The 13,349-nt window shown below is 48.4% G+C and overlaps 1 pseudogene; it reads left to right on the top strand.

Moving 5' to 3' along the window:
• Positions 1-11,428: 11,428 nt before the first annotated feature.
• Positions 11,429-12,590, top strand: LOC105855060 (CMP-N-acetylneuraminate-beta-galactosamide-alpha-2,3-sialyltransferase 4 pseudogene; annotated as a pseudogene).
• Positions 12,591-13,349: the final 759 nt, after the last annotated feature.

Below are 13,349 nucleotides of genomic sequence, written 5' to 3'. Positions count from 1 at the left end.
TATGTGCAGTGTGCATAGCAATTTGTTCATAGTTTTTTTAAAACTATAGTCCGGCCCTCTGACAGTCTGAGGGACAATGAACTAGTCCCCTGTTTAAAAAGTTTGAGGACCCCAGGGCGAGAGCCTCGTCCAAGGCAGCAGGGCTTACCTGGACAGGTGTGACCCGCACTGACAGCACAGTGCTCCGGGAAAGGATTCCACCATTAACGTGCCCAGTGAGCCCGGCCTCTTCAGACCGCTCCTCCAGCCCTGTCTTCTCTCTTTGTTCCATTGGCCCATGCCATCACCCACCCACTCAACTGTCCTGCCCCTGCCCTCCCTGGGCTCCCAGGCCACTGTGAACACAGCAGTCCCCACCAGCCCGCCAACCTCCCACCACAAGCGCTCACATTCTTTGCCTTCCCCCAGCTCCCGGGGGTGAACCAGCTGAGCTCCCAAAGTCTAGCCCCTCCCATGGGGACTTCCAGGCCCACCCTCTCACCTGCGTAGGGACATCCCTCCAGCAAATCCCCCTCGCTGGGGAGTCATCTAATTTCCCCCTTGCTTGGGTCATTCTCAAAAGCACACACGCTATGATTTCTCTCCCCTTAATAACAGAAACAAACAGAAAACCACTCTTTGTCCCACTTCTTTACGCAGTCCAGCTGTGCAGGTTCTCCTGCCCTCGGCCGAGATATTCAGATGTGGGCTGGCCCTGCTCTCCCTCTCATGCTCCCCACTATTTCCCAGCCCGGGCGCTCTGACGCTGCCTCCGCAAGTGCAGTCTCAGACCGCTGCTTTGCCAAGTCCACCAGTGAGTTCTCAGTCCCGCCTCTTCCTCTGTCCCCTGCTTCCGCCCACTCCGTGTCCTGTCTGGTTGGTGGGGAGCAATCCACAATCTGCTTTGTGAAGGACTCTGAATGGTCCGTCCAGGCCAGGGGATACCTGGGTACCAACCATTATGCCAGGGAAAAGGGCCACATTAGACTAGACGTGGCAAAGGAGTCCCACTGCTAACCATGCTACTCAAGAAGGGGCGATTGCAGCCAGGAAGATGCCTCATTGGTGTCCACAGCCACTGCAGTGGACCTGGAAGAGCAGAGCAGGCCCTGGCCCAGGACTTGGGTGGTGGCGATGGAAATCGGCAGGAGTGGGTGGGTTCCAAAAATATCTGGGGGCCAGGCATGGTGGCTCACGCCTGTAATCCTAGCACTCTGGAAGGCCGAGACAGGTGGATCGTTCAAGACTAGTCTGAGCAAGAGTGAGACTCCATCTCTACCAAAAATAGAAAAAATTAGCCGGGCATGGTGGTGCATGCCTGTAGTCCCAGCTACTCAGGAGGCTGAGGCAGAAGGATCGCTGAGCCCAGGAGTTTGAGGTTGCTGTGAGCTAGGCTGATGCCACGGCACTCTAACTGGGGCAACAGAGTAGGATTCTTTCTAAAAAAAAAAAAAAAAATGCAAAAATATCTGGAAAGTGGACATCACAGGACTAAGAATTAGAGTCACAGATCTTAGCTGACCAGGACGGTGGAGGGGAGGAGAGGACCCAGAAGGAGTCACTGGACAGCTTTGGTCCCCAGAGCAGCAGTGCGGTGCACAGGCATGCCCACTGGCCTAGGGGCAAACTCCTGGGTTCTCATCTGCTACAGTCATTCTGGGGTACTGGATACCAATCACCTGGTCTCTAGAGGCCTCGACTCTGTTTCCCAGGATAAGGAACTCTACCACCTGCCCTCCCACAGTTGTGGGAGGGATGGCTGGAATGGGAGGCCTTGTAACGATGGCAGTGATTGTCACTCTTCCTGACAAAGTGATGACTTTCTCTGATGCCCATGGAGAACTGCCCAGGAAGGCAGGCAGGGGGCTCGGTGTTGGTGTGAGTTCTGTGGGATGCCCTGCCCACCCCCAACCACCTCCTCCATGTCTTCCTAAAGCTCCTGACTAGAAATCAGTGTTCTTCCCCGTCCCCTTTCCTCCCTCTTTCGTGTTGGGGGTGGTGGGGGCCGAGGGAAAGGGGACAGAATCTGAGGAAAAGGGGAAAAAAATGAATCCAGAAGGGAAGAAAGAGGGAGGAAAGGCGGTGACACCCAAAGGCTAGTTTTGCAGAAGGCTGCTGGTCATAAGGACTCAGCGAGGAGTTTAGTTGTTTATACTTCCTTGGTGCCTCTAGGTCCATCGACATATCTGATCCTCACTGCAAGCGTGAGAAGCAGGGAGGAAAGAGATTATTGTTCCCATTTGACAAGTGAGGAAACTGAGTCTGAGAAGCAAGCGAGCTGGCCTGCCTGAGAGCATTCACTCATCAAGCGCTGTGTGCACCTAGCGGGGCACCAGTCCTGGGACACAGGACTGAGCAGGGTCAGCTTGACCCAGGTCACCAGATCCAAACCAGGAGCCCACCCCACTGAAGCACCCTTCTTCCTTCAAATTCTAGAGACTGTATGTTTGATGATTTGAGGGGGAAAGGGACATGTTTACTAATGTCCCTAAAAAGGGGATAGAAAAAAATCCCCATGACACAGAAACATTATTTCTTTCCTTCTCCCACAGGCAAAACCAGCGCAAGCAGCTGCGAAGGCTCCTAAACAGGCTCTTGGGCTTGGAGGGAGTGCGACGGGCTGGCGGTGAGAAGAGAGGTGGCCCTGCATTGCTCTGCCCAGGGGTGGAGGAGCAGTGGAAGATTCGCGCTAGGGAGCCGGGCAAAGGCAGGCTGAGGGGCAAGAGGGGATGGGGGCTGGCAGCCAGGAAGAAAATCTGGGGGCAGGAAGAGAAAACAGAGGCATCTAATCAGCACTTCTGTTCAGATTTCCTCTGCGGTGTGCAGGGGAGTCTCCTGTCGTCCGATGAAATCGTCTGGTGAGTTGGCATTACCTCCTACTGCTTCACGGCCCGGATAGGCTCCGGAGGCTTGGATGAAGTGCTAGACGGCCCTCCTTTAGAGTGAACACAAGTAGCCAGCAGAGGCTTGCTCCTGGGGCACTCAAAATGGGTTTCCATGTCCAGATCATTTAAAAATGGTTGAGGATAAAGCAGAAACAGAAAGACCTTTTGTCTCGAAACACAATGAATAATGAAAGTCCCGTTGTGTCACATGAGCGATTGTCAAATGCGATACTGCTTTTCCATAAGACTGGAGCTTTCTGGTGGCAGGTTATTTTTCCTTCTGGTTCTGTTTTTCCTGGCTCCCGTCTCATCAGTAGAAGTGCCTCTGTCTGTTCCTTCTGCTAACTCAGAGGACCGGCCAGGCCTGGGCCCTTCCAACTGCCCAGTGCTCACCTCGCTGCATACAAAGGGGCTTTGTGGGCTCCTGGTAAATTAAGCACGGATGGGTGATGGGGACGAGAAAAACCTGGTGATCTAGGGTGCTGACTCTTGCCAAGTCCCCATTCCAGACGTCACCATCCCCTAGAGGGGTGATGTGGCAGGAGGTCATTGTTGTACTTCTGTGCTGGAAAAGAACTCTCAAGGTGCTTTAAATGTTTTTATCCAAATTGAATTTTTTTTTTTTTTTTTTGAGACAGAGTCTCACTTTGTTGCCCAGGCTATAGTGAGTGCCGTGGCGTCAGCCTAACTCACAGCAACCTCAAACTCCTGGGCTCAAGCAATCCTCCTGCCTCAGCCTCCCGAGTAGCTGGGAATACAGGCATGTGCCACCATGCCCGGCTAATTTTTTCTATATATATTAGTTGGCCAATTAATTTCTTTCTATTTTAGTAGAGACGAGGTCTCGCTCTTGCTCAGGCTGGTTTTGAACTCCTGACCTCGAGCAATCCGCCTGCCTCAGCCTCCCAGAGAGCTAGGATTACAGGCATGAGCCACCTCATCCGGCCTATCCAAATTGAATTTAAAGAGTCTTGAGCACGTCTGGCTAGATTAGCACAATGTCCAGGATCACCTTTTGTGGGCAGTGCCTTCCCTTCCCCAACACTCTGACACTTTGGGTCATTCAGGAACAGCCACAGCTTCTAAAAGCCGGGTGAGGTGCACCAGCTCGGCTTTAACTCCCAAGATGGGGAAAGAGTCTGAAAGCCCATCAGTCAGTCATCTGATGCCACTTGCACTGCCATGTGGCTCCACCCTCCAATGAGGCACTCCTCGCTCTAGCAGACTCTCGGGAATCACCCCCCAGCACCACACTGGGTCCTGGTCACCTCTCAGTGTGTGCCTTTTAGTGTCCCAGGTCATCCTAGGTAGAAGTAAGCCTCTTTTGTTCTCAACCTGAAAAGTTCAGGCATCTCCTTTTATTTATTTATTTATTTATTTATTTATTTATTTATTTATTTATTTATTTATTTTTGAGACAGAGTCTCACTCTGTTGCCCGGGCTAGAGTGCCGTGGCGTCAGCCTAGCTCACAGCAACCTCAAACTCCTGGCTCAAGCAATCCTCCTGCCTCAGCCTCCCGAGTAGCTGGGACTACAGGCATGTGCCACCATGCCCGGCTAACTTTTTATATATATATTTTTTAGTTGTCCAGCTAATTTCTTTCTATTTTTTTGGTGAAGACGGGGGTCTCGCTCTTGCTCAGGCTGGTCTCAAACTCCTGAGCTCAAATGATCCGCCCGCCTTGGCCTCCCAGAGTGCTAGGATTACAGGCCTGAGCCACCGCGCCCTGCCAGGCAATTCCTTTTAAACAATAGATCTTGAATTGCGTCTAAACAGGGCCCAGAACTGAGAAACTGGTAGGCAACTGGTAATTCTCAGATGGGGACCCTGAGGCAGTATTGTGGGGGGAAGTATTGTCCAACGACCGTTTCTGAACAGTCATACCCTGCCAGCCACATATCTTAAAATATTAGTGTTTGTTTCTTTTGACTTGCCTTCCTCTTTAGATAAAGTTATAAAAATAACTATCCAACTCTGCTGATGTCAGAAATGTTTTATTAAATAAAGTAGGCAAAGGTCCCTGTTAAGTCTATAGCAGGAGCTCCCAATCTGCAGGCTGTAGACTTCTGGAAGGCTTTAGAGTTGCTAAAGGGATTAGTGGGCTCTCACGTGTACCGTGTATGTTTATTATAGAGATATTAACGTCAGGCTGCCTGGGTTTGAATTTCAGCTCCAGTGATGTTCTAGTTGTGTGATCTTAAATGAGTTACTTGAATTCTTGGAGCCTCAATGTTGTTATCTGCAGAGTGAGGGTGATACTAAAGCCAACTAACTCATAGAATCAATGTGAGGATTAAAATAATTAACATATGTAACTGCAGCCAGTCTGTGTCCTTCCAGGCAATTCTGCACGATTACAAATGATAATTTTTTTAATGGGATCAAACTAAAAAAAATTATAATTGATGTATGTAAAGTGTTTATCTCTGTGCCCAACATAGTAACTGGCCAATAAATATTTGCCATTATTATTATTAATAGCATTACCATTTGTCAAATACCTATTCTTTTCCAGAAACTGTGCCAAAAACTTCACATCTATTGTCTTAAATCCTCACAAGATCCCTATTTTATATAAAGTGAGCTTAAGTGACTTGCCCCATGCTAGACTGTTGTTCTAGAACTTGTATTCAATACTGGTTTTCAGAACCAGCTCTTCCTGGCTCTAAAGGTGGCTTTCTCTGAACAGAATCAAACTGTACCTGAACCAAATTGTAGGCTGGTTATTTACTGTGTCTTGTGTGTATACACAAGACTTGGACTATTCAAAGACTGTTCAAAGTATTCAAAGTGCTTATCAACCATCCCAGCACAGCGGTGACTGTCAGAATTGAAAGCCGGCCCTGGCCCTAAGCTGGAGGTGAGAGGTGAGATGTCCTGCCCTGTGCCAGGTGTTGCTGCATTAGTTACTGGAGAGTGGTGAATGAGAGCAATTGTCCCAAAGCCCATTTCTAAAGCCTGTGTTCTCAGTTTACTGATAACAGGCAGTATTTGCTATTTCTTATTCATCTAATAATAATTATGCTAGCCATTGTCTTTTCTCATAAAATGTCTCTTCCAGGAGTGAATCTCTGGACCTTTTCCCTGGCAGCAAGATTGTAATGAAACTTTGATAGGAACTCACAACTGAAATGTCTGGAAAAGCTGTTGTGTGGGGGGGTGGGGGGGGTGTTGTTTAACTGTGGAGAGACAGGGTGAGGTTTCTCAAGACTTGGGAAGGAGTAGGACTTGGAGCCGGGTATGGGTAGCAGTGTTTCAATAATTCAGAGCCAATATAGCTACCGTGGTGGGTCTCAGTTCTGAATCAGCCCTGAACACGATAGATTTTAAATTCATGTAGACCATGTAGATTTTTTGTGGTCAATCCAATACAAAAACCGATTTCACGATACCTTATTAACATCGTGTATTTTCTCAAACAACGAATAAGGTGGCACTTTTTTGTTGTTGTTAATAAGTATTCTATAGCACATTAATAATTGCTGCAGGCAAGATCCACTGATAAATGCTGAAAGAGTGGGTGACGTGTTAAGGAGAAATATAATATTTGTATAGCCTCAAAGTGTTTTCTTCAAAATATTAATTACCATAGTGATATTAACAGATGTCCACAAATTCTCTGATGTTCCTCCTCTGGGAAGTGGAGCTTAATTCTCTTCCCCTTGAGTGTGGGCAGAACTTGGTGACTTGCTTCTAGAGTGTGGAGAGAGGGAAAGTGGCAACTTTACAATGGAGAGAACTGGCAGACATCACCTTACCCAAGTGATTACAGTTAACACCACCGGTTCCTAGTCATGTCCATATTATATATCCCCAGATGTGATTCAAGGAGACGGGCAGTTCACCTCTGTGATAATCTCTCCAGTCTAATCACTAGAGACATCAGACAAAGCCTCAGAGACATTCTACACAATACCTAACCAGTACTTTTCAGAAGTGCCACGGTCATGAAAAAACAAGACTGAGAAATTGTCATAGATTGGAAGAGAGCAAGGAGACATGATGACCACACACAACATGATATCCAAGATGGAACCCTGAAACAGGAAAATGACATTAATGAAAAAACTGGTGAAATACAAGCTAAGTCTGTAGTGTATAGTGTTGTGCCAATGTCACTGTCTCAGTTTGACTGACGTGCTGTGTGGCATTAAGGGAAGATGGGTGACAGGCAGATGGGAAATCTCTGTTCCATCTTTACAACTGTTCTATAAATCTAAAATCATTTCAAAATAACAATTCAAAATAAAAGAATAATAAAATCACAAAAAACTTCAAATGTCTCAATTAAACTAAGAATCAAGGAAACAAAAGTGTTCTTACAAAGGTTGGGAACTGCAGTTTAGACAACACTCAAGTAGCTGGATGAAAGAAACCAACAGCAACAATGTAACAAAAAGCACTAGGTTGCGTAGACGTGTCCAAGGATCCGGGTGGATGTATACAGTCCAGGGCAATGGATTTCCTCTTCTGGGCTGACATTATTCGCACTCAGAGCTATGACCGGGGGTTGGGGGGCAGCATGAACAAGACCAAAGCTTGAAGTTTTTCAGCAGGATTGGATGGGAAGAGAGACAGCAGGCCCATGTGCTCCAGCCTGAAGGGAAACTGCGTATTATCATGTTAATAAAATAACTAACACATGGAAAGTGCTTAGCCCTGTGCCTGACACAGTAACCAGTCGATAAAGGTTAATTATTGTCATTAGTAGCAATAGTACCATTATTTATCAAATACTTATTGTTTTCCAGGCACTGCGCCCAAAACGTCACATCTATTATCTCAAATCCTCACAACATGCCCATTTTATATAAAATGAGCTTAGGTGACTCGCCCAATGCTAAACTGTTCCAGAACTTGTGTTCACTACTGGTTTGCATAGCTCCCTCTTAGGCCTCAGTTTCCCGAAAGGTAAAAGGCTAGAACTGACTCCAGAAAAGTGGTGTCGCACAGTGGGGAACAGCTCAGACCTTGACGTCAAAGCGACCATCACGCCTCCTTCACAGGGCTGGTGGGAGGACCAACGTGATGGTGGCCATGGCACTTAGCGTGTGCCAAGCATGTAGTTAGTACTCAGTCCGTGTTAGAGCAGGGGATGATTTGAAGTCTTTTAATGGAGGGTTTTATTCTTCACCAACATTTTGTTGTTGTTGTTGTTGCTGCTGCTGCTGCTGTTTAATGGCCCTTTACTCATTGTCTAAAGAAAGGAGCAGTGGAGTATAGCCTGAGAGAATGATGTCATTGTTCAGCACTGAATGTCAGACTCTAAAGAAAGCGGTGGCTCACGCCTGTAATCCTAGCTCTCTGGGAGGCCGAGGTGGGCGGATCGTTTGAGCTCAGGAGTTCGAAACCAACCTGAGCAAGAGCCAGACCCCGTCTCTACTATAAATAGAAAATCAATTGGCCAACTAATATTTATATAGAAAAAATTAGCCGGGCATGGTGGCACATGCCTGTAGTCCCAGCTACTCGGGAGGCTGAGGCAGCAGCATTGCTTAAGCCCAGGAGTTTGAGGTTGCTGTGAGCTAGGCTGATGCGCCACGGCACTCACTCTAGCCTGGGCAACAAAGTGAGACTCTGTCTCAAAATAAATAAAAAAAAAAAAAGAAAAGTCCAAAGTATAATATCTCAAAGCTCCAAGCATTCAGAGCCAGGCATGGTGGCATTCCCCTATATTCCCAGCTGCTGGGGAGGCTGAGACGGGAGGATCACTTGAGCACAGGACTCCGAGGCTGCAGTGAGCTATGATGACATCAGTGCACTCCAGCCTGGGCTACAGCATGAAACCCCAACTCTCAAACAAACAAAAAACAAACAAGGTCAAAAAGAAGATCAAGGTCAAAAAGAAGAAAAGATCCAGGCATTCAACTATAAGAGTCAATGTATACAGGAGAGGAAAAATTTTTCAGAATTTCAAAATCTTCTCTTTAAATACCAAGAAATGGGCTGGGTGCACGCCCATAATCCTAGCACTTTGGGAGGCTGAGGCAGGTGGATCGCTCAAGGTCAGGAGCCAGAGCAAGAGCAAGATCCCGTCTCTACTAAAAATAGAAAGAAATTAGCTGGACAACTAAAAATATATAGAAAAAATTAGCTGGGCATGGTGGTGCATGCCTGTAGTCCCAGCTACTCGGGAGGCTGAGGCAGTAGGATCACTTTGGCCCAGGAGATTGAGGTTGCTGTGAGCTAGGCTGACGCCACGGCATTCTAGCCCGGGGAACAGAAGGGAGACTCTGTCTAAATAAATAAATATCAAGAAATGAAAGTCGGATGACCTAGAGAGTAAAAGTTTTTACTGAAGTCATAGGGTAGGTGATGTCTCATGTCAGACAAGGAACTCCTCCTGGATGGGCTGAGAAACTGAGAGAAAATAGAGTAAGCCCCTGGGTTTGGAGTCTGGGCCCTGCCCAGGGTGCATACCCACGGGACGCTGATAGATGACCCCAGAGTTCTAGAAAGGACACTACCTCACAGAGGTCCAGGAGGTGGAATGGCCGTGAGGCCACACATTCTCTGCCCCAGCCCCACCCCACTTCCCAGCCCTCTCCCTGCGCCAGTTGTTAACCTTGTTAACCGTCAGCTCCCAGCAACAGACCCTCCCGTCTGTGTTCCTTCTGGTGATGCTGGGCAGGAGCTCTGCCCACCCCTGTCTGTTTTGCCGGCTGCCTCCAGGGTAGGCCCTGGCCATAGGGGGCACTGGAGAGTGTGAGCAGTCCCAGGAGGAAGGATGTGAACTCTCAGCTTGCTGTGCCCTCCAGTCAGCGTTGCCTCAGCAGCCGCCCTTCACCCTGGCAGTGGCAGTTGGTCCCCGCAGCACCTGGTTCCAGTTTCTGGGTTTTCCCTCGTTCCCAGAGCCAGCCTGGTCGTGGCCCCTCGGGTGCACCAGCACCAGCCACAGGCTGCCTTCCCCGGGCTCTGGCTCTGCTGGGCTCTGATAATCCCGACTTCTTCCTCTGTTATCCCTCCCTCGGGCTGGCGTCTGTGTCCTGCAGTTACCTCTGCTGTCTCCCTGTTTGCTCTGCCAGTTGTCAAACAGTTTACCCAATTCCTTATATTAAATTCTCTCTCTTAAAACAACCAGCCTGCTTTCTGTTTTCCTGATGGGACTGACTCTTATGAGTGTCTGCTCGCCAGGAGGCCTCTGTGGGTCACGGTTAAGCAACAGAAGTTTCCAGTTGCGCATATTTGAGCCCTGATAACACATCGATTGCAAGAGCCTTGGGTCAGGATGAGGAGGACTCAGAGTGCACGGCCTTGACAACAGACACGGTGACCGTAGACTTCAGGAGTGACGTATGTGTGGGCCCAAAGCCAGCAGAGAAGCCATGGGGAGAGCTGACAGGGCCAAAGAGTGCCAGGGCCAGCAGGGCCAGCAGGGCCAGAGTGCGGGCCCAAGGCCGTTGGTGTGTGATAAGGCTCCTCTGCTGCACCAAGAAAAACAAGCCACCCTAACAGCAAATTCAGATCCTGAACTGACTATTTTTCCAAAAAAGAGTACATTTTAAAAATTTAAACTTTAAAATTTTAATATAATTTCACATTTACAGAAAAGTTGCAAGAATACAAAGAATTCCAAGATGCCTTTCATCTAAATTTCCCTGAATGTTAACATTTTACTACATTTGCTTTATTCTTCTATGTGTATGTGCACACGTGGGTGTATATTTTTTCCTCAAGTATTTAAAAGTTGTCAACATAATGCCCCTTTACCTGTAAATGCTTCAATGTATATTTCCTAAAAACAAGGACATAACCCTATGTAACCACAATACAGTTATCAAAATTGGAGAATTAATATTATACAATACTATTATCTGATCTATAGACTTATTTCAGATTTTACCAATTGTCCCAAATGGCCTTTTTTTTTTTTTTGAGACAGTGTCTCACTCCATCACCCAGGCTAGAGTGTAGTGGCTCCTCAAACTCCTGGACTCAAAAGATCCTTCCTTCTCAGCCTCTCTAGTAGCTGTGACTATAGGCATGTGCCACCATGCCTAATTTTTCTACTTTTTGTAAAGACGGGGTCTCGTTGTGTTGCCCAGGCTGGTCTCGAAATCCTAGTCCCAAGTGATCCTCCCACCTCAGCCTCCCAAAGTGCTGGGAATACAGGCATGAGCCACCATGCCCAGCTCCCAAAAGTCCTTTATAGCAAAAGAAAATACACAATTACCCATTGTACTTAGTCATCTTAAAGAGAATACACTTTGACCCAGAAATAAGTCAGGGGAAGGGGACTTGTGATCAAGTTGGGTTCAGTTGTAGAAGAAAAGTTTTATTCCTGCAATTCTGAATCATACAGTATAAATGTTGACCCTGCTATGTTAGCAATTAATATAATAATAGTGTTAATGATAATAATGATAATAGTTCCTGGCCCTTTCTGTCCTGAGTCTTTATCTCCTTGAGACATATTTGTAGTCATTTGGTATCAGTCAGTTACTCCATGAGAAAGGTTTTATTGAGATAAGGTGGCATGCAGGAAAGGCAGGCGTTTCAGAGTTAGACAGACATGGGTTCAAAACTAGCTTTGCGGCCGGCCCTGGCGGGACCGCCAGGCAGCCAGGATGACAGCTCTCCCCAGGAACCCTGCTGCCTGCTGAGGAACATGATCAGCAAGTCCCGCTGGAAGCTGCTGGCCATGCTGGCTTTGGTGCTGGTCGTCATGGTGTGGTATTCCATCTCCCGAGAGGACAGTTTTTACTTTCCCATCCCAGAGAAGAGGGAGCCGTGCCTCCAGGGTGAGGCAGAGAGGAAGGCCTCTAAGCTCTTTGGCAACTACTCCCGAGATCAGCCCATCTTCCTGCAGCTTAAGGATTATTTCTGGGTCAAGACACCGTCTGCCTACGAGCTGCCTTATGGGACCAAAGGGAGTGAAGACCTGCTCCTCCAAGTGCTAGCCATCACCAGCCACTCCGTGCCCCAGAGCATCCAGAGCCTCAAGTGCCGCCGCTGCGTGGTGGTGGGGAACGGGCACTGGCTGTGCAACAGCTCGCTGGGAGACACCATCAACAAGTACAATGTGGTCATCAGACTGAACAACGCCCCAGTGGCTGGCTATGAGGGCGATGTGGGCTCCAAGACCACCATGCGTCTCTTCTACCCTGAATCTGCCCACTTTGACCCCAAAGTGGAAAACAACCCAGACACACTTCTGGTCCTGGTGGCTTTCAAGGCGATGGACTTCCACTGGATCGAGACTATCCTGAGCGATAAGAAGCGGGTGCGAAAAGGTTTTTGGAGACAGCCTCCCCTCATCTGGGAAGTCAACCCCAAACAGATTCAGATTCTCAACCCCTTCTTCATGGAGATCGCGGCTGACAAGCTGCTGAGCCTGCCAATGCAGCAGCTACGAAAGATCAAGCAGAAGCCCACTACAGGCTTGCTGGCCATCACCCTGGCCCTCCACCTGTGTGACCTGGTGCACATCGCTGGCTTTGGCTACCCAGACGCCTACAACAAGAAGCAGACTATTCATTACTACGAGCAGATCACACTCAAGTCCATGGCGGGGTCCGGCCATAATGTCTCCCAGGAGGCCCTGGCCATTAAGCGGATGCTGGAGATCGGAGCCATCAAGAACCTCACGTCCTGCCTGTTGCCCTTAGACACAAAAAAAAAAAAAAAAAAAAGAACCTCACGTCCTTCTGACTTGGGTGAGAGCTGCAACCCATCAGTTGCCTGCTCTGCTGCCTGGCTGACCCCCATCCATGGCTGTGCCTGATGCCAGCATAACCCACTTGGACTCGCCGTCTGTTTGTGGACGGAGTCCTGGAACCGGCCAGGTCTGAGATGAGGCCATGACTGGCCACTCCTGTGGAGCCCAGATCCAGTCAGGGTGGAGGCCCTGGGGCTCAGGCGCCCAGCCCAGGCAGGGGCTTGTTGCTGCAGCACCTCCTCTCTGCCAGCAGCAAGAGATTATTTAATGGACTATTTAACTATAGGGCAGGAAGGTGCTGGTCCCATGGCATCTAGGAAAGAGGCCAGTACAGTACAGTGTTCTGCCCACTTTTTATAAACTTACATGTGATGGGCTTACGAAGGCCTAGACACAGAGCCGGTCTCCCAGGAGGGTAAGGACATGGAGATTGGGTGGGTGCCCTCCAGAGAGGGTCTGCTACCTCCCAGCAGGCATGGGAAGAGCACTGGTGTGGGAGTTCCACTGAGAAGGGGACCTCAGTGAGAGAAGAGGTTAAAAACCCACCATTAAACTACTTTTCCTAAAAAAAAAAAAAAAAACTAGCTTTGCCACTTGCTTGTGGTATGACCTGAGGCGTGGTGGGAACTTTTCTGAGTCTCAGCTTCCTGGCCTATGACATAGAAGGAAGGTTATCATAGTGGAACCCGGAGCATGACATATCCAGGCTCACATCTTGGCTCTGAGCTTACTAGTTCTGGGACCCCAAGCAAGTGCTTTTACCAGTGTGAGTTTGGGTCTACTCATCTGTAAAATGGGCACCTATCTGGGCTATTGAGAAGAGGA

Source organism: Microcebus murinus, chromosome 2, assembly GCF_040939455.1.
Source record: "Microcebus murinus isolate Inina chromosome 2, M.murinus_Inina_mat1.0, whole genome shotgun sequence".
NCBI lineage: Eukaryota > Metazoa > Chordata > Mammalia > Primates > Cheirogaleidae > Microcebus > Microcebus murinus.
Note: the sequence above shows the minus strand (reverse complement) of the source record. Positions and strands in the feature narration are given on the sequence as shown.